The sequence below is a fragment of the Ambystoma mexicanum genome, chromosome 2p, assembly GCF_040938575.1.
Source record: "Ambystoma mexicanum isolate Mex_15411 chromosome 2p, UKY_AmexF1_1, whole genome shotgun sequence".
Lineage (NCBI taxonomy): Eukaryota > Metazoa > Chordata > Amphibia > Caudata > Ambystomatidae > Ambystoma > Ambystoma mexicanum.
In genome coordinates this window covers 1,194,989,151-1,195,015,843 of record NC_090923.1, presented here as the reverse complement: position 1 = coordinate 1,195,015,843, position 26,693 = coordinate 1,194,989,151, and the positions used below count along the sequence as shown (strand labels likewise).

Below are 26,693 nucleotides of genomic sequence, written 5' to 3'. Positions count from 1 at the left end.
CTCCCATGTTTTTCTGCATTGAACATTTCCTCTGACACACAAGAATGAGTTATAACATGAAATATAGCATGTCAATCAGTCTGGCTAACTGATTGATAAATTGATCATACCCTAGCAGCAGCCTCTTGATCTACACGATTTATTTCACAACCTACATAAACAGCATATGCTTGAACGCTGTCAAAGGTTTCCTATACAATGAGCTCCAAACTACATGGACCTCATTATTAATTTTGTGGCCATTCAGTGGTTACTCCACTGAATTACCACCAAAACCAGTAAGCCACTTGGTCGCATGGATTTACCACAGGATGACGAGTGGTGGCAAGGCGGTGTAAATCCCCATTTTTGGGGTCCTTAGGACTCCATGGTGATTGTACTGGATGTGTGGCAGCGATTCCGCATTGGTAAATCTGACGATGTTTTGAGCGGTAATTCAGCAGCGGCAATTCCAACGCATTTTGGCCGTAAAGTGAAGGATTTACTTCCAGCATGATACTTGAGGCAAAGCCTCTACTTCAAAGTAAATCTCTGAATACGGCGGTGCGGTAAAAACAGGCGTAACTCTGTTACTGCCCAAAAATAGTTGTTAATGGAATTCCAGGCATTTGTTACCCCGCCCAACTTGTAATGAGGCCATGGTTAAGTGAATATGGCCTGATGCGGCTCTCAAAAACCTTTATGCATGATGTGATCCATTCATTCCATATGAAACCGCTTTTGGGGGTCACACAGGTTGTCTATCTATGCACTAGTGCATATTGGAACATGTGTTCCTTTTGCATAGGGCTATAACAACACAGAACGATGAGGGCTGCTTGCTAGCTAATGGCAACTTGTGTTCCCATGTGAGTTCCGCCCTGAATGTGACTGATGGTGATTTCATAACCCTACTAATAGCAGTGAGAGTGTGGTGCGCCTTTCAGAGAGGCAGGTGGAAGGGCAATCCGGTTTGTGCCAGAAGCTGGGTGAGTTAGCCCATCCCGGGAGTGCCATGCACATGAAGAATGGGTACATGAGAGCCAAGCGGAAATACAGCTTCTGGTATCCCCAGACAGTTCCTGTAACCAGACAAGGCCGCTGAGCGCCCAAAGTGCGCCAATTGACTGAGGGTGTCCTGTTTAGGAAGTGCGCAGGCCTCCCTCGCTGCCAGTGCATGGTTTCCCAGCTATCTCGAGTTTGCCTAAACCAGACCCCTTCAAGAGCCACTCAAGAGGTGCTCAGCAGCTACACGTGGTTTACTAGTCCGCGGTTTCTGTAAACAGTTTTGTAAAGGGCCTCATCACGAGTTTGCGGTAACCCTTAAATCTGGCGGTAGCGCTGTTGCCGCTGGATTTAAGGGTCCGCCAAATCATGGCCTTGGCGGATTTCTCCCCAGCTCTGAGCTGGGGGGAAATCCGCCGAAAATTTGCACTCATACCGCCGGCGGTAAATCTGCTGGCGGTATGAGCGCGAAATTTCTCCATTGAGCCCAATGGGGAATGGGGCATTCCCGAATGGGCTCAATGGGGAATGGGGATTTCCAAATCTGCCAAACCCGTGATCCGGCGCTAATAGCGCCGGTGGGTTTGGCGGTAGGGCAGATAGCGCCAGCGCTATTAGCGCCGGCGTTACCACCCACTTGTGATGAGGCCCTTTTTCTTTAAATCTTTTTTTGTTTTGTTCACTTCATTATTACTTTGCTGCTTTGCATAATCCAGTGGGGACTCTTCGTTAGATTTTACTCGCCGGAGTGCATACGGGGGCCTTGGGCCTGGAAATGTACATTGAAAATATTACTAGGTAGTTCCAATTGTCACATACCAGCTACCCCTACGGTGGTATGCAGTCTTTGCATCGAAGGTTTTTCCATCGAGGTTGTTCCAATGAAAAAATGTGCATCAAATGCATATTTTTGTGAGGTAAAGTGTTAATTTTGTTTGGGTTGGATTTTTAAGGGTAGAACATGGGGGGGGTGCGCATGGGAGGGAGGTTGGGGGGAGCCTCCCAAAAAACAAAAAGAAAATAAAAAAATGCATTTGATGCTAAGTTTTTTGTTGGAAAAAAATGCGATGGAAAACACCCTCATGCAAAAAACTAGCTGGAAAGACATGTGACCCCCTATGGGATTACTTTTGCAGAATATGTAAAAGAATGCTTGGTTATCGGAATGGATATTAGACGTGTTAATGTCCAGTTTATTGTGTATCATTCAGTAAATTGAGATAGGGCTTCCCTGTGACACCTAACTGCCGTTTCCTAATTGAGATGGGCCCATGTTTAGGACATTTTGATTTGTGTCTGCATTATCCCTCTATTTTTCCCAGGGAGTGCCTGTATCTGGTGTTTACGGTCTTGTGGTACCGACTCTCCGCATGAACTTTGAGCTGATCATAAGATCTTGCGTGGGCACGTTTACTGACACATGATTTTGGCTCCCAGCAGCCCTCATCAGTAGTGCGGGAGACGCCTAAAGATTCATGAGTGCTTGATGGTAGCATTAGGCTCCTGTTTGTTTATGTTTATTTATAGTGCGCCGGCGCACCAGGCATCAGGGCACAACATGTAAAACAGACAGGAATAACTCACAATCTAAACAAACAATAAGGTCTTGAGGCGTTTTCTAAAGGTGGTACGGTTTTGTTCCATGCGCATTTCGTAGGGAGCTTGTTCCAGACCAACCATGCCTGAACCGTAAAAGAGCGTCCATTGCCTCTGACTCGTTTGCATCTCGGTTGAGTCAAACGCATCGACTCCTTAGACTGCGTAACTCTAACATGTTTCTCCAGGATCATATGGTCTTTCAGGTATTCTGGTGCTGGTCCATTTAAGCATTTATGCACCATGCTGCTCACTTTAAAACACATTCTGGCCTCTACTGGCAACCAGTGCAACTCCCTCCTATGCACAGGGTCCCTTCTTTCAGTACCTTTAATGATCCGGACTACATTGTTTTGAAGTGCCTGAAGCTTTTTGATGCAGCCTTTGCCTGCTCCGGCCAGAAGTGCACTACAGTAGTCGAACCTAGGCATTATGATGGCTCGGACGAGTGTAGTACAGTTTGCCAAAGAAACATAAGGCTTTACCAGTCTAAGCAATAATGATATTGAGATTTTGCTCACAATACTGCTTACGTGGGCTTCTACATCAAGAGATGGCTCCAAGGTGACCCCTGGGGTTTTTAACTTAGGTGATATTTTTATATAGTGTCCATCTATGGTGAAGCCTTCATACTGTGTAGCTAATTTGGCATGCGACTGCATGGTACCAAAGATCAGGAAGCCAGTTAAAACAGCGTCCGTTTGTTGTCATCCAAATTTGGATGGATTTGTAGATTTGTTCAACGCTCTCCAGGTCTTTCTCATACTCCCCAATCAGCTCCATGATTAGCTGGGTATCATCTGTGCAATTCGAAAATCGCACAACTAAGGAATCCAGGAGATCACATAGGGTGCGGCAGAAGATATTAAACAGAACCAGGGAGAGGCATGCTCCCTGCGGAACACCGCAGTTAACCAACTCCAGCTTGGAGCGTGCATTGCCCCAGACTACTCTTGATTGCCTGTCACGAAGAAAGGAGTCAATCCAGTGAATCACTCCACTGGAGCAGCTCCCATGGTCCGCAAGCCTAGTGAGCAGTTTCTCGTGGTCCACGAGATCGAAGGCTGCTGATAGATCTACTAGTATCAGCAGTCCCGATTTGGTCCTATCCATAATGTCGAGCATTTCTGCCTGCAGGTCCAAAAGTGTGCTGTCTGTGCAATGTGAAGGCCTGAAACCCGATTGCCTGGGATGAAGGATCGTCTTATTTTACACATACTTCTGGAGCTTTGTAGTCACCAACTTATCTATTATTTTTAGTAAGAAGGGCACATTCGTTATAGGTCTCAAGTTACTACATATTTTATAATCTTGCCCAGGTTTCTTTAGCAAAGGTGTAACCATCACCGTTTTCAACTAATCTGGCACATGATTAGTTGCAAATGTTGCATTGGCAAAACAATCCAAAAAAGGGATACAAGATTGCCTATGTTCCAAAACAATTCTTGAAGGCTAAATATCCCATTCACATTTAGTAAGATGCATTTTCTTAAGGACTTCCTTAAGGGCATACCTTGCCCCAGTTAGGTGAGCAGCAAGAGTGTTGAAAGTATTTTATATGGTTGGGGTCGATCCAGAGTGCGGGTCTTGTTAACGTAATGCCGCCCTCTGTTTCCTCAGTTTACAGCAGATTGGAGTACATTATGGAGTACTCTATAGCATTCTGTGGCTTTTTTACATACACCGCACTTTGTGTCAGAGAGCAGTTTAACTTACTGTGCGGAGGTGAGTGCTGCCCCATGTGTGGTGCACTAGTGGTGGACACTTGCACGTGTCCTGCTGTTTGTGAGCTTCTGGGGGTCACACGGTTTTTCACATGGCTCTAAGCACTTAGTATAATTGGCTTCACTTCTGGAGCAGTTTTTCTCTCCCATGTTCTCAGCATGTAGAAAATGTGGGTTTTCTAGTTTCCCTAGTGCGTGTATGGTGTAATAAGGTTTGGGGACTTTTTCCACTAGTATGGGGATCTTCATCACAATACATTTTGGTGTTCACAGTTCAGGTTATTGAATCTTTCCAACAAGGTGTCTGGTGTGGTGTGGCTTTTGATTTTAGGGATTAGGGATTTTGTTTCTATTGTTTTCCTATTTGTGGGTCTCTGAGGCGTGATGTTCTTGAGACTGGTTTGTGTAGTCGGTCTAGATATGTGTGATATTGAACTGTTTTCTGAGTGATGTTTTTGTGTTTATGATCCACATTTCAGAATCCTAAATTGTTTCCCTGAAGTTAGAAATTACCACCTATGTGTGGTCCAGTAGTTATTGCTGTTACTCTTGATCACCTTTGATTGGTTAAAAGTAAAGGTTGTTGTTTGTGGAGGAGTGTAATTTGGTTTTCTCTCTGAGTGAGATATCCATTATTGTCAAAAGTTGTGTGGTGTGGGGCATTTTACATATTTTCATATTTTTATATTGTTTATCCTTGATTGAGATTTGTTTTTTTTATTTTTTTATTTTAGTTTTTTACTTCCTTTTTAAAATAAAATGTTTAGTCAGCAAAAGACTTTTCACAATTGATAATAGAAAGTTAATTAAAATACATAAAATACACATACATAACAAGAAAAGCACATAAAAAGGAATAATACAGAATTTCATACATCATTATCCTCGATGCGTACATCAAATACCCACACCCAAGGTGATAGCGCCTTCCCTAAAGTATTATTCAATAGCAGATTTCAATTCATTCAACACTCTTACAACTTCCAAGGAAAAGAACATTTCCTTCCCTGCTGATATTCTGTTGAAGAATTCACCTGACTCTAACCAATCAGTAGGATGGACAAAACGAGAGAAATATTTCACTCTTATCTTTTTGGTGCCCACACATGAAATTAGAAGATTTTTCACACTTTGTTGAGTTCAGAATTGTAAATACTGCATGTGCCTACCCCGTCCATTCCTTTATTCATCACTCTTCTTAGTTTTCTCTTATTAACATGGTTAAGGCGAAACTTCAAAAATTCCACCCGCCACATAGGATCGGGAAAACACCTAAGATATGGCAGCACAACATCGCTAGCTTTATCACTAGCTGGAAAGTTGTTGAAGGATTTAATTCCTGAAAAACTATCCTTCGTCACAATCCAGTCATTCTGCCTAAGTGTTTTTTGTACCGTTAGGGGATTCTCTGCCAGCGTCTTTTCTGTTGAATCACAAATAGCCAGCACTTTGGTAACTTCTTCCTTCAATACTGCAGGAAACGTATTGCCACCCTTCTTTAGGAGAAAACCAACATCCTCAGACAAGGAATTGTTTTAGGACTTATAATGGAGCCATAGAACATAACCCTTCGCCACATGACATGGGATTGTAGTGATTGTAGGCCCACTTCATAGCGTAACCGTGCTATAGGCAGTGACATGGGAAGTTTGAGTACCCTTTTCCAATGAGACCTTCCATTCTGACCCAATTGACCCAATTGATCTTACTAGTCAGATTATCTCGATTACATACATTAAGACCAGAATCACTTTTCCCTTGTAGAGCTTGATGAGAGGGAACAGAGTGAATCTACAGTAAAGATGTAGTATTTTTTTCATTTGTGATACTATTTGGCTTAATTTGTTCTCTATTTGCAGCTCTGAATTTTTTTGACGAGGGACCAGCTCTCATAATGAATCCCGGATAATTAATTTCCTTCACTATTGGGAGGCTCTGTGAATCTAATTCCCACTTAAACATGGCTCTTTGTCCTTTTCAGGTGATTGCATGACATGACATCAGTCTTTTTTATGTTAATCGTCAGGTCATTAGCCCGTTATAGTTGCCAAATGCTGTAATCAGGCGTTATAGACGTACGGGCGTGTGATCCAGTAGGACAACATCGTCCGCGTAGGCCAAACCATTCATGTTGGTTGTGCCCACTGTAGGTGCCACCAGGGCAGAGGATCTGAGAAAGACCCACAGATCAGCTAGGAAAAGGTTGAAAAGACAGGGAACTACTATGCATCCCTATCGTAAACCTTTCTCTGTTCTTAAAAGACGGGGAAGATGACCCCCCAGGTCCAATCTCACTTTTTGCTTCCTTTGTGGATGTTCTAATGCAAATGCTTCCTATAGTGTTGATGAGGAGTCCCAGGGATGTCAAACATTGTGTAGATCTACCACAGGATATTGGAATACATACCTTTCAATGGCTTGATGTTGATTATGAGTAGCGTGTTTAGTATTTGATTTTCTAGACCAATTGTGAATACCACTGGTTTTGTGCACCCCCGAGGAAGGTCCAACATTAGTAGTGTATCGGACTGAAACATGTTGGGCTAATACCGTACATTTTGTGCATTGATTTAAAGTGTTCACGGTTGAAGCCTTTTCTAAGAAATGGTACGAAATCTTTACAAGAGAACACCAATGCCAAATAGTTTCAGTGAGCATTAAGGTCACTTATTCCATTGTTTTGCTTCCTGTTTGGGTTCTGTTATTTTCTGAATATGTTGTATGTATGAGAATTTATATGGGATCGGAATTTAAATGAATTTGTGATTGTATGTGTTTTATTGATTGTCATTCTAATAAAATATTATATTTTGTGTATATGTATGTATTGAAGCCCCTCTCCACTTTTAGTTTCTCCTTTGCGTTGATTATTACACTACTAGGAAAACCTGCAGGCAGCCACAGATAGGGACATATATGACCATAGAGCTAAGCTTGCTTGTTGCAAAATAGAACCAGGCCAGATGTCTGTCTGCTGTGTGAAACTATTTGTCACTGTCTGGATGTGTTGGTGCAAGAAGCCCAGAAGGTAATTGCTTGTATACTTTGAAGGATAATGCCCTGCTCTGGTTGGCCACAATCTTGTCAGAGCCCATGTCAGTATCAGTGTCCAGAAGTACTGGAGGCTTTGTTTCCATCCTGTGAAAGGGCTTCAGAAAAGCTCTTAAAAGAACACCTATAAATGAACTTCTGACAAAGCAAGCAAAGCACTTCAGAATATGTCCCAGCGAAAGCTACAATGAGCACTGATGGCTAGTTTCTGAAAGATCTTGGATGCCTGGTCCAGGATTTTGTGCAGAGCAAGACCACCAGTACTCCTCTACCCATCGGCAGGGACACTTGAGAATCTCAGACTTGGCTAGTGGCAAAGAGGCCAGGCCTTGCAAGGTCACCCAAGAACTAGCAGCCCTACTGCTGACTGAGCCAGAGACAAGCAGCAAGAACAGAGTAAGAATCTGGTGAAGGCCTGGGCTCTCCTCCCTGCCTTCCCTTTACGAAGAAACGTCATGTTAATGTTTGCACCATTCCCAGAATCAACTCCCAGCTCCAGAGCTGGTGCCCTTGGAACGCTGCTGTCCCCACTGTCCATGACATCCTGCGGCACAACTTGCAGTAATGGGACGGGGACGGCTGTCACCGCTGGACCACGTGAGCAGCCTGCATCCATTCACCAGGAGCCCTGCTCTGTGGGGTCCCGCTGAACTGTCAACACTGAACCTCAGATCACTTGACTGCAATGACTGCGGTGTGGTGCACCACCAATCCCGACTGCAGGAAGCTGGTCTCCCGCCAGACAAGTCACACCACCGCGGTGCCGATTCTTGAGGAACCGAAGACTACTTCGAAATCATAACCATGAGGTTTGATATGATATGGCATTCATAACACGCCTATACACAAGTGTTTCAACGTTTCTGCTGAAATTCTCTTTGTGTTATATTAACCGGCTCCTACATCTCTTTGTCCATTATTATTTTTAGTTACCAATATTAGTAGTACTGTTAGGTGTGTGAAAAAGGTTGGCCATATATCTTTTATGACTGAGATAATAATCATGTTACCCTGTACCTGGTGCCGCCAAACAGCCCTTCTGTGCCTTGTGTGCTCAACCACGTCTGCCATAATTGAGCCAGGGAAGCTATGCTGTAAAACACATATGCTTGTCCCCGTTCACTCCCGATCCTAGAGAAATAGGGCCTCGTTACGAGATTGGTGGTAGTTATGGCGCTATTTGTGCCATGACTGCCACCAATAACATGTCCGGCACTGGTCTCGTTCAATGGGGACTTACCGGTGTAGTCCGACCTTTGCGGGACCAGTAAGTCCCCATTGAAAAAGCCATTCCCCATTCCGCCCCCATAGGGCTCAATGGGAATGGGGAAGGCGCTAATAACGGTACCGCAAATTGAAATACCGTTATTGGCTCTGGATTCCCTTAACGGGTCCCGTCCATAACGCCTGGTCAGACCAGGCGTTAAAGGAGGGAACCCGCTAAGGGAACTCGTAGACGGGCGGTAAGGGATTACCGGCACCGGTCTCCTTACCGGTGCCCGGTATCCCTTACGGCCCAACTCAGAATGAGGCCCATAGTCTGACATGCTGCCAGTGCGTGGTCAGTGTTGATCTATGTTTAACGCACCATCAACAGTCCAGTAAACACAAATCTGCCTGTGACAGGAAGGAGCCACGGCTGACGACAAATGACACATCTCATTGCTGGAAAATCTTCCCCAGATCACCGACGTTTTAACGCCACCCCCTGCCACCTTCCGCCTGTGGGAGACTCATCAGCAGAGGCGTAGCCAGGATTGTCTAACAAGTGGGTCTGGAAGCCAAGGCAGCTGGGCCCAAAGCAGTGACATTAATATCTGTAAATGCCCACAAAGCGCTGCTGAGTGGATATTTACAGAATTTGGGTGGGCCTTGCCCACTCAGGCACTACCCTATCTACGCCTCTGCGTATCTGGAAAATTATTTTTGCCCTGTTGGCAAATCTGCCCTTAAAGCCTTTGGCAACAAGGGATTTGCAGTCAAGGGCCGAAGGCCATACATTGTGGGGCCAGCTATTTTAGCGTGTCTGGCCGGTCTGTTATTGTGTGTGTGTCTATGAGTCCTTCACAAGGTCAAGCGAGAGCTCATCGCACATCCATCCTTCAAATCCAAGGTCGGGTTTCCACATCAGCTGGGAGATGACGTTGCAAGCCTTTCTTCAACACCCCAGGGTTCAAAGGCAGAGGGCAGGCATGCACTGCAGTTCTGTTTGCATAAAAGGAAGTTCCCCTAGATTTGTTGATCCCTGCAGAGGGGACGCCCCCTGCAGGCAATCTTGGAGTCTTCAGGAGCTTGTTTGATTGTCTCCGTGCACATTACAATACAACGCCAACCGTTCACCTCGCAGTGTGTTGCCTGCTTAGGGTAGAACATTGTTTTGGTTTTATTTTCGGAGAATTGTACTGTAATTGCTGAAAGAGTGGAATGTGTTCTGTTTTGATCGCCATGGCTTTTGCACACCCCGACTCTTGTAAAAGACTGTGGGCCTCATTACGAGCGTGCCAGTAGCCGTGCCTGTTTGGCAGGCACGGCTATCGGCATGCTGGCAACCGGCACTGCCTCCTGCAATTGGGCAATAACCGGCCCATTACGAGATGAGTGGGCCGTTAATTGCCCATTCGCGGGAGGCGGTAATGCCGGGCTCCCGATCCGTATTCTGCCCAATAGGGCAGAATGGGGGTGGGGAGCATGGTTGCACCGGTTGTCAGGAACCCGCGAGCAGAACTCGTAATATGGTGGCACAGTATGAACGGCGCTGGTGCCTCACAGGCACCGTTCATACCGTGGCTGCCACTGTTATAATGAGGCCCAGTGCATTTGTGCAGTGGTGGAAATGGAAAAAATGCAAAGGGGGATCCCACAGGGGCCAGGTGGGGGTGGATTTTGGAGGAGAGGGTGGAGTTCTGAGTGGGTGGATTTGGCAGTGGAACTCCACTCAAAGAGAATGTTCAAAATAATAAGTGCCAAGGACGAGTATGCTCGTCCTTTCTGCATAGACTTCCATAATAGCCTGGCACTTAAGAGGTTAAACATTGTGCATTTTCTTTCATGCTGCTTCTTTCCAAACTCCACACTGTACATCAAATCCACTTTAAGGGGCTGATTCATGGAATTATGTGCGCAGAAAAACGGGCTTTATGCGCCATTCTGCCCGCAAATCCCTGTTTCACGAATGGGGAGTTGCGAGAAGAATGGGGCACATAGCCCGTTTTTTTTCGGCGCACATAATTGCATGAATCAGCCCCTAAATCACTTCCATGGCAGTGGTGCACCCGAAATACTGTTGGTAATGCAGTGATGTTTGGTACATTAAGGGATCCATAGTCATGGTCTACAGTAGAAGGCTACCAGGGTAGCTCAGCAGGTTGAGAGACCGTTGTTGGGATGCTATATATCACAAACTGGTTGTTAATCGTATGACTTTTTGCAATTCCTTACAAAAAACAAGTGCTATAAAAAGTATTTTGCCAGGGCACGGGCTGGTCCGTTGCTTGTATTCCGGGCGCAGGTGGGGGTATTTCTGCCCCTATAGTGAAAATCAAAGGTTGGCACCCATGAACCCACAGTTTAATTTCCTAATAACTGCTGTCAGCACAACAGAAGCATTTATTTGTGATTACGCAGTTTGATGAGAATAGAACATCTTTATAAATGTACCGGTGATAAAAACACAAAGGAAGGGGCACAAAAATGACAGGGTATTTGGGTGGTTGTCTGACAAAAAAAGAAACAGATTTCAAAGAAAACCAGTAGTTTGGAGAGAATTTTTGAATTTGTAAATGACTTTTTTTTTCTATGAAAGTGTAAGATTCACATTTGGAAAACAATAGTGTGCCCAGCATGTAGAAAGCCTGCTTTTACCAATGATGGCCCCCACCCCAGTGATAGTCATGGCCCCTTGATTCATTTTTCAGGCCAGAAGAAAGAAAACAGGTCAAGCAAACGGATCTCGGTAAACCCCTGTGTGGGCTGATACAGGCCGGGTCCGTGATCCGGGGAGATATCTGATGCCGGATCTCGGACCCGGCAAGAGCCGGCCCATTGACCAGCGCTGCACCTGTGCAGAGACACGCAGCACTCATCTCCTAACACACTCAGCAGGCCCAGAAGCCTAATCACCAGGCTCAGGTGGCCAGACCCCACAGACAGAACACCACTGTTATATGTTTACTTTTAAAACAGATCTGCTCTACCACTTGACATCTCAACGAATAGGCCTGCAAACATCCAGATGGCCATGCGTGTTTATACGAGACAGAGAAATGAATACAAGATGTTTCTGGCAATCTAATGCCTCACAGAGGCACTGATAACTGAGGCATAGGTCCCCAAACACGTCAGCAATATGTGAGCTGTCTACCAGGGACCGAGATAGGACTATGAAAGCGGGCCTGGGGCAAGGAATTGGACACGTGCCCTAGCCTCAGTTTCTAAGCTCAAACACACCGTGCACAGACTAAACTACTCACATGCACAGACTAAACCACTCACATGCACAGACTAAACCACTCACACACAGAAATTGAATATCGCCCAACAGACGTCAAACAACTGAATGCTGCTCCTCCACAGTTAGTTAAGACATTGCTGTCCCAGCTAAAGCGTATTAGCGCCACAGCCATGCAAGCCTGCCCTCGGGCACACGTGCCTCCGTGCTCTCTACACAGTACACCTAGAAATAGACCAACATCCAGAGGTCTGCACATATGCAAACTAGCTTGCAATTTCCCTCCCTCCCCACTTTCCTAATCGAGCCACCCCCCTTCCCTCTTTCAGATACGTCTGAGTGCAGGACACCATGCAAATATCACGGGTGCGCTGTATTAATCCCGATAACATGACATAACATAACAGGTCTGAGCAGAAGAGGTTTGCAATGGGGAAGTACCGCTGGTGTCTGGGTCTGTGGGTAGGGGGTGCTGATGTAACTATGCTAAAGGAGTGGCCAGACGCCATGCAAATCACAGCAGTGCGCAGTATGAAACCCAATAACATAGCATAACATAACAGGTCTGAACAGGAGAGGTTTGCAATGGGGAGGTGCCACTGGGTTTTGGGTCTGTGGGTAGGGGGTGCTGATGTAACTATGCTAAAGGAGTGGCCAGACCCCATGCAAATCACAGTGGTGCGCAGCATTAATCCCAATAACATAGCATAACATAACAGGTCTGAACAGGAGAGGTTTGCAATGGGGAGGGGCTGCTGGTTTCTGGGTCTGTGGGTAGTGGGTTCTGATGTAATTCTGGTTGAGGAGTGACTGGACGGCATGCAAATCACAGCAGTGCGCAGCATTAATCCCAATAACATAGCATAACATAACAGGTCTGAACAGCAGAGGTTTGCAATGGGAAAGTGCCACTGGTTTTTGGGTCTGTGGGTAGGGGGTGCTGATGTAACTATGCTAAAGGAGTGGCCAGACCCCATGCAAATCACAGCGGTGCGCAGCATTAATCCCAATAACATAGCATAACATAACATGTCTGAACAGGAGAGGTTTGCAATGAGGAGGGGCTGCTGGTTTATGGGTCTGTGGGCAGTGGGTTCTGATGTATTTCTGGTTGAGGAGTGGCCAGACCCCATGCAAATCACAGCAGTGCACAGCATTAATCCCAATAACATAGCATAACATAACAGGTCTGAACAGTAGGGGTTTGTAATGGGGAAGTGCCACTGGTTTCTGGGTCTGTGGGTGCTGACGTAATTCTGGTTGAGGAGTGCCTGGACGGCACGCAAATCACAGCAGTGCACAGTATTAATCCCAATAACATAACATAACAGGTCTGAACAGGAGGGGTTTGGATGGGGAGGGGCTGCTGGTTTCTGGGTCTGTGGGTAGTGGGTTCTGATGTAATTCTGGTTGAGGAGTGGCCAGACCCCATGCAAATCACAGCAGTGCGCAGCATTAATCCCAATAACATAGCATAACATAACAGGTCTGAACAGGAGGGGTTTGCAATAAGGAAGTGCCAGTGGTTTATGGGTCTGTGGGTAGTGGGTGCTGATGGAACTGCGCTAGAGAGTTAGTTTGCACTGAGAGTAGGTACAGCGATTACATGGGGGGAGATCTAGAAATGTCGGCCTCTGTGGAAGTTCAGTGAATGCATTTCCATCTCTGGGCGTTAATTGAGCTGCATTAAATAAAAATAGCAAACAAGCCCTGGGAGTTACTTATGCAGATAAAACATGAACCGAGACAGTGCCCTCCGCGGCAGCAGGCAAGGGTCCAGCCTGTCTTGGGGTGAGCTTAGTTCCCTAGAGGCGCCCGGTCCTACGCTGGGGGAAGCTTTGAGAACACTGGGTGACTTCTACTGCCCTCCTACTTGGGGTGTACTGTGTTTGATGTGAAGCTGAGTGTGATACAACGGCCACGTTGACCAATGCCAATCCCAGTGCAGTGTGGGGGTGCATAGCTCTGTCCTCAGCGAAACTCTAAGGGCAATAGAAATTTAGTACTGGCACATTGCCGTGGAGGGACACAGAGCGAGCCCACCTCTGTCCTAAAAGATCCGGTTGAAAGGTGTGTGGCGGTGGGGTGGGGTGGGAGGGTCATGCCAATGTCCTGAGTGCAGCTAGGAGTCCCGCAGAAGGCTCCCACATCGACCCTTGTTGAAGAAAGGACGCACCTTTGCCATAGCTGAAGCGTAGGGTCGGTGCTGGACCCTACCTCTCCCCTGGGTGCAGCATCGGGTCCCCCTTGGGTCCCAGGCGCAGCTGCATGCAGAAAGCGGCTTCTACCTGTGTATTAACTCTTAAGTTGCTGCAGAGGAAGTCCGGGGCACCTGTGCGCAGAAGGCGGGTCCTACCTCTGTCCTTAGTGCAGATAAGAGGGGAAGGCGGCTCCCGCCCCTGCGCAGCGGTGTCTTGGATGAGGCCGGGAGGCCCCGCGTGCACTTCTGAATGGATGGCTGCTCTCCTTTGCTTTGGCCAGGAGTCCTTGCTCCGAGACCGCCCATGGAACGGAGCCAGTCCGATCAAGGAACATCACCCCCCCCCCCTCCTATCCCCCGCCCGCCTGCCTTTCTCGCTGTCACTCGCGCTCTCTGCCTATAAATAGTGGCCCTCTTTGCGCCCTTCCCTCCCCCATCCTCTTGCGCTGTCTGCGTCCGTCACTGTCACTCCCATGAGCCCGCTTTTCTCATCAGCCATCCATTTCTTCAGGCCTGTCCTGGTGCCTCTCTTTTCTTCTAACCTCGCTGTCTTTCGTCTTCTTTCTCGCTTCACTTTTTCCAGCTGTCCTCATCCTTTTAACAGTATCCTGAGTCTCACCCACCCTTCCCCGTTTCCCACCCCTCGCAGTCTCGTTCTCTCACCTTCCCCATCCTCTCACCCTTGCTCTTCTCTCACGTTGCCTTTTTTCTGCACCTCTAGTTCCTGTTGCTCGCCCAATTGTTCTCCCTCTTTTCGCCCCCCACCGCATTCCCCTGTCCCAACCACGAGGGTAGTTTATTGTGCCGGCACCGGGGCCAGTTCTGGCTCTGCCGCTGCGTGTGCAGAGCTCCGACATCTACACCGCCCGCCCCCTTCCTTAGATAAGCACTGACGCGGGACCTGGGCGCCATCTGCAAAGTTCGGGGCACGTTCATCGGTGCGTGACGTCATTGCATGTTATCCCCCCAGGCCCGCCCCCACTTCGGACAGTAGCGGTAGAGTGCTCTTGACAGTCCAGAGCTATCCTGCGTGCTATTTGCGGGTCGAACTGTGAGGCTCCAATTAATCTTGCCTGGTTTGAACGTGGCCCCGTGACCTCTGCTCCCTTCAGGCAACCACTCCTCCCCTCCCCCTCACACAGCTGGAATCTCCTGGAGTCCGGCACCACCGCCGCCAGTGTTCCACTAGTCCATTCCGTGTTCTTGGGCCTAATGGGGTGGCAGGGAGCACTTTAATGACTGCCCGCCTCTGCCCACCTCAGCAGGTTCACAGGTTACAGTTCGGTCATTTCCGGTGGGCTGCTGGCATTGGGAGGTTTATTTAGTAAATCCCAGGGCCATTTATGTGAGTCTAAAGGTGGCTCTACTTGTGCTCCTCCAAACAAGAGCTTTGGTGGAGCGGCTGAACTCACAAACAATACTCCAAAGAAGGCAGCCGGCAAAATCAGGTTCCAGCACAGCTCCCTAAACACACGTTTTGCCTCAATCCCTCAGCATAGGTGAGGTGTCAGTGGCAGGGAAGTTAGGATGCATAATTAGGCGAATCAGGAGACCGAGAAGGTGTCCCCCCAGCACTCTGGTTACCTCACTATTACGCCGCGACACCCAGAGACGAGACTCAGCTGAACACTGGGTTGGGGGGATGAACCGGACGCCAATTGGACGCCCAATGGATTGAACCGGCGACTGTCTGATAAAAGGCCTCAGAAAGGAGAACTTGAACATCTATTTTTACCCCTACAGGGTTTTTTTTTCTCATTCCTGTGTGTTTTTGGCACAGCCGCTTGACGAGAAGATGGGCAGGGGCCTTGGCGCGCTCTTCTGTGAGTGGAACGGCGCATGGCGTACACAGGTGTGCTCTGCTAGTAGGCAGTGGCCAGGTCTGGGGATTCCCGGTCAGGGGGGAGGCTGACTGGCTGCGGTGGTACGAGGGGAGTCCATTGGTTGCACCAACCTATTCAGTATATGGAGGGTGGGGGTGGGGGACGCTGATGAACCAGCAGAAGGTCAACAGAGAAAAAGATGGAGGTCACGGGCACTGACTGGAAGGCCAGGCCAGTTGTCGCAGCTTTATTATTTTTAAGTCAATTGCTTGGTGTTTCTGTTTGTTTTGTCGGCAGGGTGTATACAGTCCAAGGTTACAGGCAGGGTCGGACTGGAGCATACAATTGTCTGGGCACCAATGGAAAAGTGGCTCAGAGTTGCAAATGGCAATTCATTCCTTTTGTGACACTGTTTGAGTGCTACCCAAGGGGGAGTTTAAAAAACAAATGTGGTGCAAATTAGGCATTTTAAAGAATATTTATTCAGTAACAGTGGTACAAAATTATCAGCTGCGTGGTGAAGTAATTTATCAAACTGGCTCACATCAAAAAAGTGGCCCACTTTGGCCCGAAAACTGTCCTAGTCTATCATTTTGCGTTTTTGGTTCTGGCATTACACCCTTTGCCTTACAGCCCAGCCCTGGCCTGGTTACCAGAGCCAAAGGGGAAGGGTAACCCAGATGGGCAGCCTGCCCTCCACCCCCAACAACACCCCCCCCAGGTGCAGGCATGCAGCGTGTAAGGGAGCAGGGGGATTTGTGGGGTAGGGCATCACCATCATGAGCTGGCCACCGACCCTCTCTCTGGGGCGATGAAGTGTGTGCACACTCCGGTGCAGTGATGTCACTGTTTGAAAATGCGCAAACATGTCAAGACACTGCCCTGCCAGCAGCCTTATCTGGGCCGCCTGCAGACTGCTCCAATCCACTGACGGTGGCATGAGTGTGGACACAGAGCCGGCAAGAGGCATGGGCAATCTGTGCGGTGGCCCAGGGCCCTGCTGTCAAAGGGGCCCAGCGAGGCACCAGTGTCTGCCTCAACTGCTGTGCTGCTTGCATGTACGAAGCTCGCGCGAGGCCACGGTGCAGCCTCCCAACCTCCTGTGGCTCTCTCGAGAGAGACGCTCATTCCCAGCGGCCCATCAGATGTTGCAGGCCCTTTAATGACTGCTTATCACTTTCTTTCTTCAAGCAGCACATCAAAGTGGGGGCGATTTGCAAATGATGGCCCATTCAAGTGACCATTGTTTTGGAGGAGATGTTTGAAACGTTTCTGCTGTGTTAAGAAACGCAAATATGCATTTTCATCCTGAAAGCACACACAAAGCACCAGCTATCTGCCTAAATTTGCACTCTCCTCCAGGTCAATTACACTATATCAAACAAAACAGGTTTAAATTAACTACATTATTTTCAGATGTTCATATTTAACGCACCAAAAAGAGTTTCTTTTTGGTAGAATGTGATATTTTCATCAGATCATATATGAACCCTGCATTTGTCAAACACAAAAACTAACAGGTAAGCTTTGAATATGTTATATGTTTTTATACATCTTGAAAATACATTTTCAAATCCCAAAGTCCATTTTTTTAAACATTTTGCTGAAGTGCATTCCAGTATTTGTAGTCTCCCAGACAAGATGGAGAATAATGCCACAATTGAACGCTTTTTGCTTAACATATTTCTGTAATGATTTATATATTTGAGTGGGTACCTTACTATGGTATGTGTACTTTTCAAGCCATCTTTATAAAGCAGAGAATTGTGGAGAGCCAGATGTGGGTTTGAGGAGGGGGGAATTGCTGAGAGGACAAGCGAGTCCTGAATATTTGCCCAGGATGTAGCAAGAGAGATTGAATTCCTGGAGACTGGTGCAGTTATTTTTCCCCGACTGTGACCATCTGCTGCTTTTCAGGGCACAAGTAAAGGATACAAGTGGGTGGACAGCGTAACCTTTTTCTGAGGGCGGGCGCAACCCTCTTGGGTGTTTTTGAGGTCAGCAAGCCTGCTCAAGCATTTGGCTACCAGGATTTCACCCAGGTTGTCATGTCTCCAGTGCAGACACACACGAGAAGAAGGAAATGATCATCAAAGCACACGCTCATATTGGGATTTTGTTTTCCTGGCAATATTTCACTACATATTGCTGGATTGAAAAGGTGAGCACCTTTTATACTTGGTCAGCGTATTTAATGAAACATTTCCTCTCTCAGGTTACTTTTCTGTTGTTGACTACTTTTTTAGAAAGGCCAATGCTCTTTTGTCTGGTGCACGTTCTTCTAAAGGAAAAGGTCAAGTGAACTAAATTTGTATATTTCACTTTAAGATATGTTCACTTACTGCCAGCTTTTGATTTTCGCTATGGGGGCAAAAGTTCCTACACTGAGTGAAGTGCGAGAGCCGTACTCATCCTACTCATCCCCATGCCAAAAGCTACATTTTACAGCACATGTTGCAAACAGGAATAGGAAAGAAGACATATGATTTACCGGAAGGTCTAAATGTATACCATCTCAGCAACAGTCTCCCAGCCTTCTCAGTTGCCTTTTTACACCCAGCAAATAGTTATGGCCTGCTCACCCATTCCAATCAAGGGTCAGGGGGTACATTAATGAGGCTACCTTATCATTTTATAGTGAGCAGCACTTGATACATATAGTTATTATGGTGTCCAGTGAAAAGGTTGCAGCCAAAAAAAGGCTGTTTTCACAAAAAATAGCGGCAAAAAGGTAGCGGTGTGACCCGGTAAAAGTGTCTCCATCATACCGCACAAGGGGAGAAGGGGCTGCAGGGGTTCCCCCCACGCCCCTTGAATAGTATAATGGGTCCGGAGGTTGCAGGGGTGTCCCCCGCATCCATCACATGGATTGCGGGGTCCACACCACAGCCTTTTTACAGCAATTTTTGTGAAAACAGCCATTTTGGCAGCAAGTTTTTCTCATGGAACCGTTATTAGTTGCTATTATTTTTTTGACAGTCAAAATAATCCTTATCTGTAGCTTCTGAAATAAAAGCATATTGCTAATTTGAACAATATGCCCAAATATACACACAATAAAAATAAAAACTATCCTGAAACGTCTGCAAAAACAGCAGTTGGTTTCAGTTGGCAAAACACAATCACCATATTTTTGCAATGCCTTCCAGATAGGGCCTCATTACGACCCTGGCGGTACGGGGTACAGCGCCGTAAAAGGTGCCCGCGCCGTTTACCCCGTACCGCATCATTACGAGGTCCCCTCGCGGGACCCAGGAAGCAACGCCTGGTCAAACGAGGCGTGCTAACCAGGTCCCGCGAGGGGAAGAGGGAGCAAACAACTCGTAATGGCCTGTTGTTTGCTCCCTCTCCCATTCCCATTTCAGCCGTATGGATGCTGAAATGGGAATGGGGAAGGACTGGGTCCGGGTGCTTGGAAGGGGGAATTACCGGGCCTTCCGAACTCGTAATGGCCCGGCTATTCCTCATTCTGAGGACCCGGACCCAGACGCGATTTCGGCAGCAGCCATGCCGCCAATAGCGGCATGGCTACTGCCAAACTCGTAATGAGTGCCATAGTGTTTTTAAACCAAAGTTTCAAAAGCCCTTTTGCAAACAGTATTACTATTTATTTACATCTGGGAAGAGTTGTGTTTGAGTTCCTAAATTGCAGAATGCTCTCCAATCCAGCCATCGCCACTTAACCAACGTGAGTGCTCCCGACACTTTTATCACACTACGCCTTATCTGCCGAAATTAGAAGTCAGTGCAAGGTATTCAGATATCTGCAACTTCAAAAAATGCCTCTCTACTGATATTGCCACATAGGTAAATATTCATATTGACAAGTCATATGCTGGGGTCACTCTACTACCTTATGCATGGCAACATGCTTTTAATTTAACTTCCCATGATACCTGTGTGTACTAAAGACTCCTTCTGTGATATCACTGATGCCACTATTTATGCAAATTAGGGGGGCCACACATCTTTTGTCCCCCAGTGCCCTGCAAATCCTAGGGCTGGCCCTGTGTGGACTGTGGTTTTGCTTTCCCCACCCACCTCCCTTTGATTGACCTATTGCTCTGTGGTATTATCTTGTCGAAACTGGCTGGATGGACTGATGGTAACAGGAGAGTCAGCTGGATAAACCAATTTAACCATTAAGGGTTGTGGTGGGGCATTCGCAACCAACACGTTGAAGGTCAAAAGGTCTGGCCTATAAAAGAAAGGGACTAAACCACAGGGTGAGTTCACAGCAATTGGCTACATGCATTATAAAAGGTTTTTTCCTGCTGCATTCATTGTTAATTCTTCCCCTCATTTTTAAAAATGGGATGGCCCTTTTAAAGACAAACTAAGTTGCAGAATATTTACTGTCTCTGTGTCAATCATTTAGTGTTTCCCTTCGTCTGGTGTCTGTGATGTATGTATTACAAGGATACCAGAGCCCGAGTGGCAGGGTAGCGCGGACGGCTGGCCAGCCTCCTACCCCACAATGCCAGCATTCCAAGCCAAAATTCCACAAATCTATTCCCTACTCTTGGGCCTAAGAGGTGAAACACTTTTGGGCCTAAGGGGTTGAAAAGAGACATCTTAATGAGTACATCAAAGTTGTATGCCTATATGGACCAGACATGCCTCTACCCTGGCTCTCATCCTAGAACAGTCAAAGCCTTTTCCTATCATATTCAATGGTCTGCCGGGGTATGTGTGAGACAGAAAGTGTTTTGTAAACACTGGTACCATTGAAACAACTAGGGTTGTCCTTCTTAAGCTCCCTGGAACCCAGTGTGCACAACCCTTAATCTAAAGCATGGGTGCACAACATACGGCCCGCGGGCCAGTTGTGGTCCGCCATGCAGTTTTTTCCAGCCCGCGAGGCACTAAGACTTTCCTAATGGAGGGCGGCCCGCAAGCAGCATCGGCCGCTCTCCATTAGGAAAGTCTTTGTTGTCTTCCGGGCTGGACAAAACAGTGGCCGTGGGGGTGCGTGTCGTGTCAGATGTGTATGAATGTTTGTTTTTGAGTGTTTGTGTTGTGTATGTTGAGATGGGGGGTGGGGGGGAGTGTCGGATGTGTATGAATGTTTGTTTTGAGTGTTTGTGTTGTGTATGTTGAGATGGGGGGTGGGGGGTTCGGGTCTGTATGGGTGCATGTTTGAGAGTGTGTGTGCTGAGTTGGGGGGTGGGGGGTTTGGGTCTGTATGGGTGCATGTTTGAGAGTGTGTGTGCTGAGTTGGGGGGTGGGGGTGCCAGTCTGTATGGGTGCATGTTTGAGAGTGTGCTGATTTGGGGGTTGGGGGGTTCAGGTCTGTATGAGTGCATGTTTGAGAGTTTGTGTGCTGAGTTGGGGGGTTCGGGTCTGTATGGGTGCATGCTTGAGTGTGTTTGGGGCATAGTGTTTGGTTGGGGGTGAGGGGGCCATGGGGTATAGTGTTTGGTTGGGGGTGAGGGGGCCATGGGGCATAGTGTTTGGTTGGGGGTGAGGGACAGGGGGCATAGTGTTTGGTTGGGGGTGGGAGCCATGGGGCATAGTGTTTGGTTGGGGGTGAAGGGGCCATGGTGCATAGTGTTTGGTTGGGGGTGAAGGACAGGGGGCATAGTGTTTGCTTGGGGGGTGAGGGACAAGGGGCATAGTGTTTGGTTGGGGGTGAGGGACAGAGGGCATAGTGTTTGGTTGGGGGTGGGAGCCATGGGGCATAGTGTTTGGTTGCAGGTGAGGGGGCCATGGGGCATAGTGTTTGGTTGGGGGTGAGGGAAAGGGGGCATAGTGTTTGCTTGGGGTGTGAGGGACAGGGGGCATAGTGTTTGGTTGGGGTGAGGGACAGGGGGCATAGTGTTTGCTTGAGGTGTGGGGGCCATGGGGCATAGTGTTTGGTTGGGGGTGGGAGCCATGGGGCATAGTGTTTGGTTGGGGGTGAGGGGGCCATGGGGCATAGTGTTTGGTTGGGGGTGAGGGACAGGGGGCATTGTGTTTGCTTGGGGGGTGAGGGACAGGGGGCATAGTGTTTGGTTGGGGGTGGGAGCCATGGGGCATAGTGTTTGGTTGGAGGTGAGGGGGCCATGGGGCATAGTGTCTGGATGGGGGTGAGGGACAGGGGGCATAGTGTTTGCTAGAGGCATGGGGGACATGGGGCATAATGTTTGGTGTGGGGTGGGAGCCATGGGGCATAGTGTTTGGTTGGGGGTTGGGGGCCATGGGGCATAGTGTTTGGTTGGGGGTGAGGGACAGGGGGCATAGTGTTTGCTTGGGGGTGAGGGACCGGGGGTATAGTGTTTGGTTGGGGGGTGGGAGGCATGGGGCATAGTGTATGGTTGGGGGTGAGGGGGCCATGTGGCATAGTGTTTGGTTGGGGGTGAGGGACAGGGGCCATAGTGTTTGCTTGGGGGGTGAGGGACAGGGGGCCTACTGTTTGGTTGGGGGTGGGAGCCATGGGGCATAGTGTTTGGTTGGGGGCGAGGGGGCCATGGGGCATAGGGTTTGGTTGGGGGTGAGGGGGCCATGCGGCATAGTGTTTGGTTGGGGGTGGGAGCCACGGGGCATAGTGTTGCACTCCAAGAGTGAACCCAATAATAAAGCTAAAACAGGCACAGTTAGGAGATGTACATACTTTGCTTTTTGAGGAAACCTGACTCAACGAAGGCCATACTCCTCTTGGGCAACCAAAACAGCAAACTATAGCAGTCCAAAATAACGGAATGTCCAATCAAGGGTCAATAAAATATATATAATTTAATTAAACAGACGATATACAATAACTAAATCGAAATAAATGATAACAATGGAAAATGTGTAGTACAAAATGTAAGTTTGAAATGCAATAAAAATCGTTACCCCTCAAAAACATATTCTTTTTCCATGTATTTAATACAAATTGGGGGTTGAAAAAGCCTCCTGACATGTCCCGCCTACCGCCCCGCCCACTTTTACTTTTCGGCCCACTATAGCCCTCATGTAAGGTACTTTCGGCCCTCTGTCAAAATCAGTTGTGCACCCCTGATCTAAAGTCTAACAAACGGTTTGTGAGAAAGTCTGGTTCAGCTTTTGCTAGCAAGGCTGAACATGCAGGCAGTATTCTGAAGAAGGCTGATGGCCAGGTTCAGTGTACAGCATAGGAAACAGAGGCAAGCTCAATAAATAGGGTCTTGGTAGGGAATTATTATTATACCAGTGCATAGGCCCGTGTACAGGGGCCAAAGTCTGGTTTTCATTGACACAGTTGGACCACTAAATATCCTAAGCCAACAGCTCCCTCTAGTGGTGACAACAGGCAAAGCTATGCAAATTGTATTGTCTCTATATATCCTAAGGCAACAGCTCTCGAGCGTTGACAACAGGGAAAGCTATTGCATCGGATAAACATACAGCGACAAACATACATCTGGCCTGGGCCTCATCACGTGTTTGGCGATAACCCTTAAATGCGGCGGTAGCGCTATTACTGCCGCATTTAAGGGTCCGCCAAATCACGGGTTTGGCAGATTTCCCCCCAGCTCTCAGCTGGGGGGAATTCTGCTGAAATTTTGCGCTATTACCGCCGGCGTGAAATCCGCCGGCGGTAAATGCACGAAAATTCCCCATTGAGCCTAATGGGGAATGGGGAATTCCCGAATGGGCTCAGTGGGGAATGGGCAATACCCGTTCCGCCAAACCCGTGATTCCGCGCTATTAGCGCCGGGGGGTTTGGCGGTAGGGCTATTAACGCCGGCGCTATTCTCATGATGAGGCCCCTTGTTAGATAGTCATAGAAAAATATCATATCCCACACTTATACTTTAGCTAGAAACTAGGGATAAACAATGAGGAATATCTCACGCCAGAATTCCGCTCAAGAAATAGAAATTGGGAAATTCTTTCCCTGAACTCTCTAGGCAACAATACATTGGTTTAAACCGATTTACACAAACAAGAGGACAGTGCATGGGGCGTCCAGAACATAGTAACGGTTTCCTCGGGAAATAAACATTTCTTAAAACATTTCAAATCAGTGGGACAAACTGGACACACTCAGTCACCGGCAGATCTGTAATCAAGAAGTATGGCTTCTAAGCACACTAGGATGGCACCAGGCATAATGAAGCCCAGGGCTTTAAGTGGGCCGGGGCCGAGTAGCAGCATCCCCAGGAAAGCTGATAGAGCCGGGGCCCTGCTGGGGCTCCCTCAGCTCCCACCATGAAGGAAAGTCACTTTAAAAAGAATTCTGTGCTGAGGATTTGTACCCCCAGCCCTGCCGGCTCCCGGTGATAAGCCAGTGCTACGTAGCACGGTGCTATTTCAGGGATGCGGGATCATTCAATAGACAGTTTGACACATAAAGCCATTTACCAGCAGTATGTGTCAAGCAGTCTACTGAAAAAACAAAAGAAATTGAGAATCTATGAAATAGCACAGTGCATGACACAGGCTAGTGAGCAGAGTGCTCGGGTTGGAATCCCCAGGACGGGACCCCAACATTATCGTCCCGTTTAGGGGATTCGAAGCCGAGGTCTGCCAGTGACAAGTCAGTGTTGTATTGCACTGTGCTATTTTGGCGCTCAAGTTATCTTGTTTCTTTCAATAAACTGCTTGACACGTTAACTACTGATGAAATAGCACAGTGCACGGCGACACAGGCTGGTTAGCAGCAGCATCCCAGCATGGGACAATAGAACCACATTTCTTGCAAGGCAGCCTGCATCCCTTACAGGACTGTGATGTCCAAAGCACGACCATCCTACCAGGAAACCAAAGATGACCATCTCTGGAGACCAGAGCAGCATCCGAAGCCACCACACCACCAGGCAGGAATCCAAGAAATAGAAAAAGGCGAATGCTAGAAAAAAAAGATGTTCTGATACCCACAGCCTGGGGTGGCTCACCCACACCCAGGCTGGCTCCAACTCGCCCGACTTCAGGAAGGATCTGAAGACTCTGCTGGTCAAAGCATGCTTTATCAAGCGCTAAAATCAAAACAGGCCAATCACAGTCTTCCCTGCCCTAACCTCCCATTCTCCTGCCCTAACCTTGCCCACACTCCCCTGCTTCCCGAATGACTCCTTGCACCCTTCTACTCGGTATAGGGCTTCATTGCCTGCGAGCAATGCCTGCTCTATGGAAATCCTGCTAAATACATATAAAGGGATACCTGGTCCGACGGACATTTAACAGCAGACTTTGCAAAGATGGCGAGCCTATTCTTGCAGGAGCAGTCAGAAGATGGTGGCACAAGACAGCATTTCTTTACCAAAGTCGATCTGAGAATCAAGAAGGGTTCGCAAATATCACGAGGGTAGAGCCGGATCTTTCCCCTAAAGGATAGAGGACCACAACCAAAGGACTATGCCCACCCCTGAGTTAGTGCATCAGCTGTCCCAACCCTGGAACATGGTCCTTCCCCTTCTTTTAGCACCGCTCGGGTGCCATTGCAGGAGTCAACAATGTTCCACCAAAGGTCTTCCTTATTTATGATCAAAAGAGGAGGCATCGCTTCATGTGGACAGAATCCCCTCACAGCAACTTTGATCGGAAGCAGTACATCATAGAGGGGATTTCCCCCAAAAATTATAAATCCCTGCGACAAACGCCCTCGCTCAGGGGCATCCACCCGGTACATCTTCAAGGACTGCTGCATCCATGGACCAGCAAAGAGCAACAATACAGCAACCATGGAGAGGACGAATGTAAAGGTTGTGAAAGGGCTATCGACCTCTTGAGATCCCTATAGCCCTTTTAGTGCCCTTAGACCATACAAACACACACCCTAAAAATGTGTCTTCCTTTACCCCACAGCTTCTAAATATGTCCTAATTCGAGGGTGGGGAACTTACTAAAAATGGCCACGAAGCATTAGTCGAATTGAATCCTTTATACGACCAACCAATTGTTCAAGAAGGAATTGAACATAACGAGTTTCAACCACAACGTGGTCTTTAGGGTGTCCAGCCCTCAGCGCAGGCTATCCAGCCTTGGTCCTTCTTCTCACTTATAGTTTAGTCATTAGAAGTATCCTCCGCATCCATGTCATGCTTAAACCCTGAACAACTGAGGGATGGGGTCGTGTGTTGCACTAGGTCCTGGTTTACCCTTTGCAGCATGTCTGTCACACATGATATAATCTTAGCACAACACTGTTGCAGAGGTTGCTTTGAATTGCTAACTTTATGTATCGGCCTCCCTGGTCTTACACTATGTCGGTCATGGATGGAGCTTGGCTCTGTGCATCCTCTCTAGATGACATGGTGCTGCACCGGCACCTTCCCTCCTCCTGGGCCCCCTCCTGGGCCCCCTCCTCTTCTGCTGAGGTGACAAGGGCTTGCTCTGAAGGGTCCCTTGGGAGGAAAAATGCCAGCTGAATGGTTCGACATTTTCACTGGTTTGGAAAAAGAAGCCAGAGTTTGGCTACTTCAACTCTGCAATAAATATGTCACGTCGATGGGTGTGACTCACTGCAATTGCCTCCATTCGGGCACAGCCTTGCATCAGCTTTGGTATGCTGGCACCTAGTTCATATTCTCAGCCGATGCCATTTCTCAGGTGTCATCAAGGGCGTCCAATCATTCTTGAAATGTGAACTCTTCCTGTGGATGTTCGTGCCATCTGTGCTTTCTGTGACAGAAGATCCCTTAGTGGTCGCCACTGTCCATGGTTAGATACCACACATCGCATCCTACTTCCCAGTGCACATTTCCACACTACGACTGCATTTCCTTTTTCGACGATTGGGCCCCGTCTGCCACGATCAGCATACATTTTAATTTTCTCGTTAGACAACTTGTTGTGTTTTTGTATGTCCACAGGATGTGGTTGAGGTTGTGCTGGGAGTTGTGGGAGTCTTGTTTTGTTTCACTCGGCATGATGTCTGCTGGACCGCGTCCCGCGAATGAGTAGGGGAGAGTCTTTTAGTTTGG

General features: G+C 47.9%; 1 protein-coding gene across 2 annotated transcripts in view; it reads right to left on the bottom strand.

Annotated features, from left to right (window-relative positions):
* The window catches only part of AVPR2 (arginine vasopressin receptor 2), a 272,681-nt gene that overhangs the window by 69,264 nt on the left and 176,724 nt on the right, over nt 1-26,693 (bottom strand). Inside the window, exon 1 of one of the 2 annotated variants that reach the window (XM_069645404.1) lies at nt 14,159-14,261. The exons of the other annotated variant lie outside the window; for it this stretch is intronic. The gene's annotated coding sequence lies outside the window, so the exon portion shown is untranslated. Of the gene's footprint in view, nt 1-14,158; nt 14,262-26,693 lie in introns of those variants that run through there. 2 annotated transcript variants of the gene reach the window in all.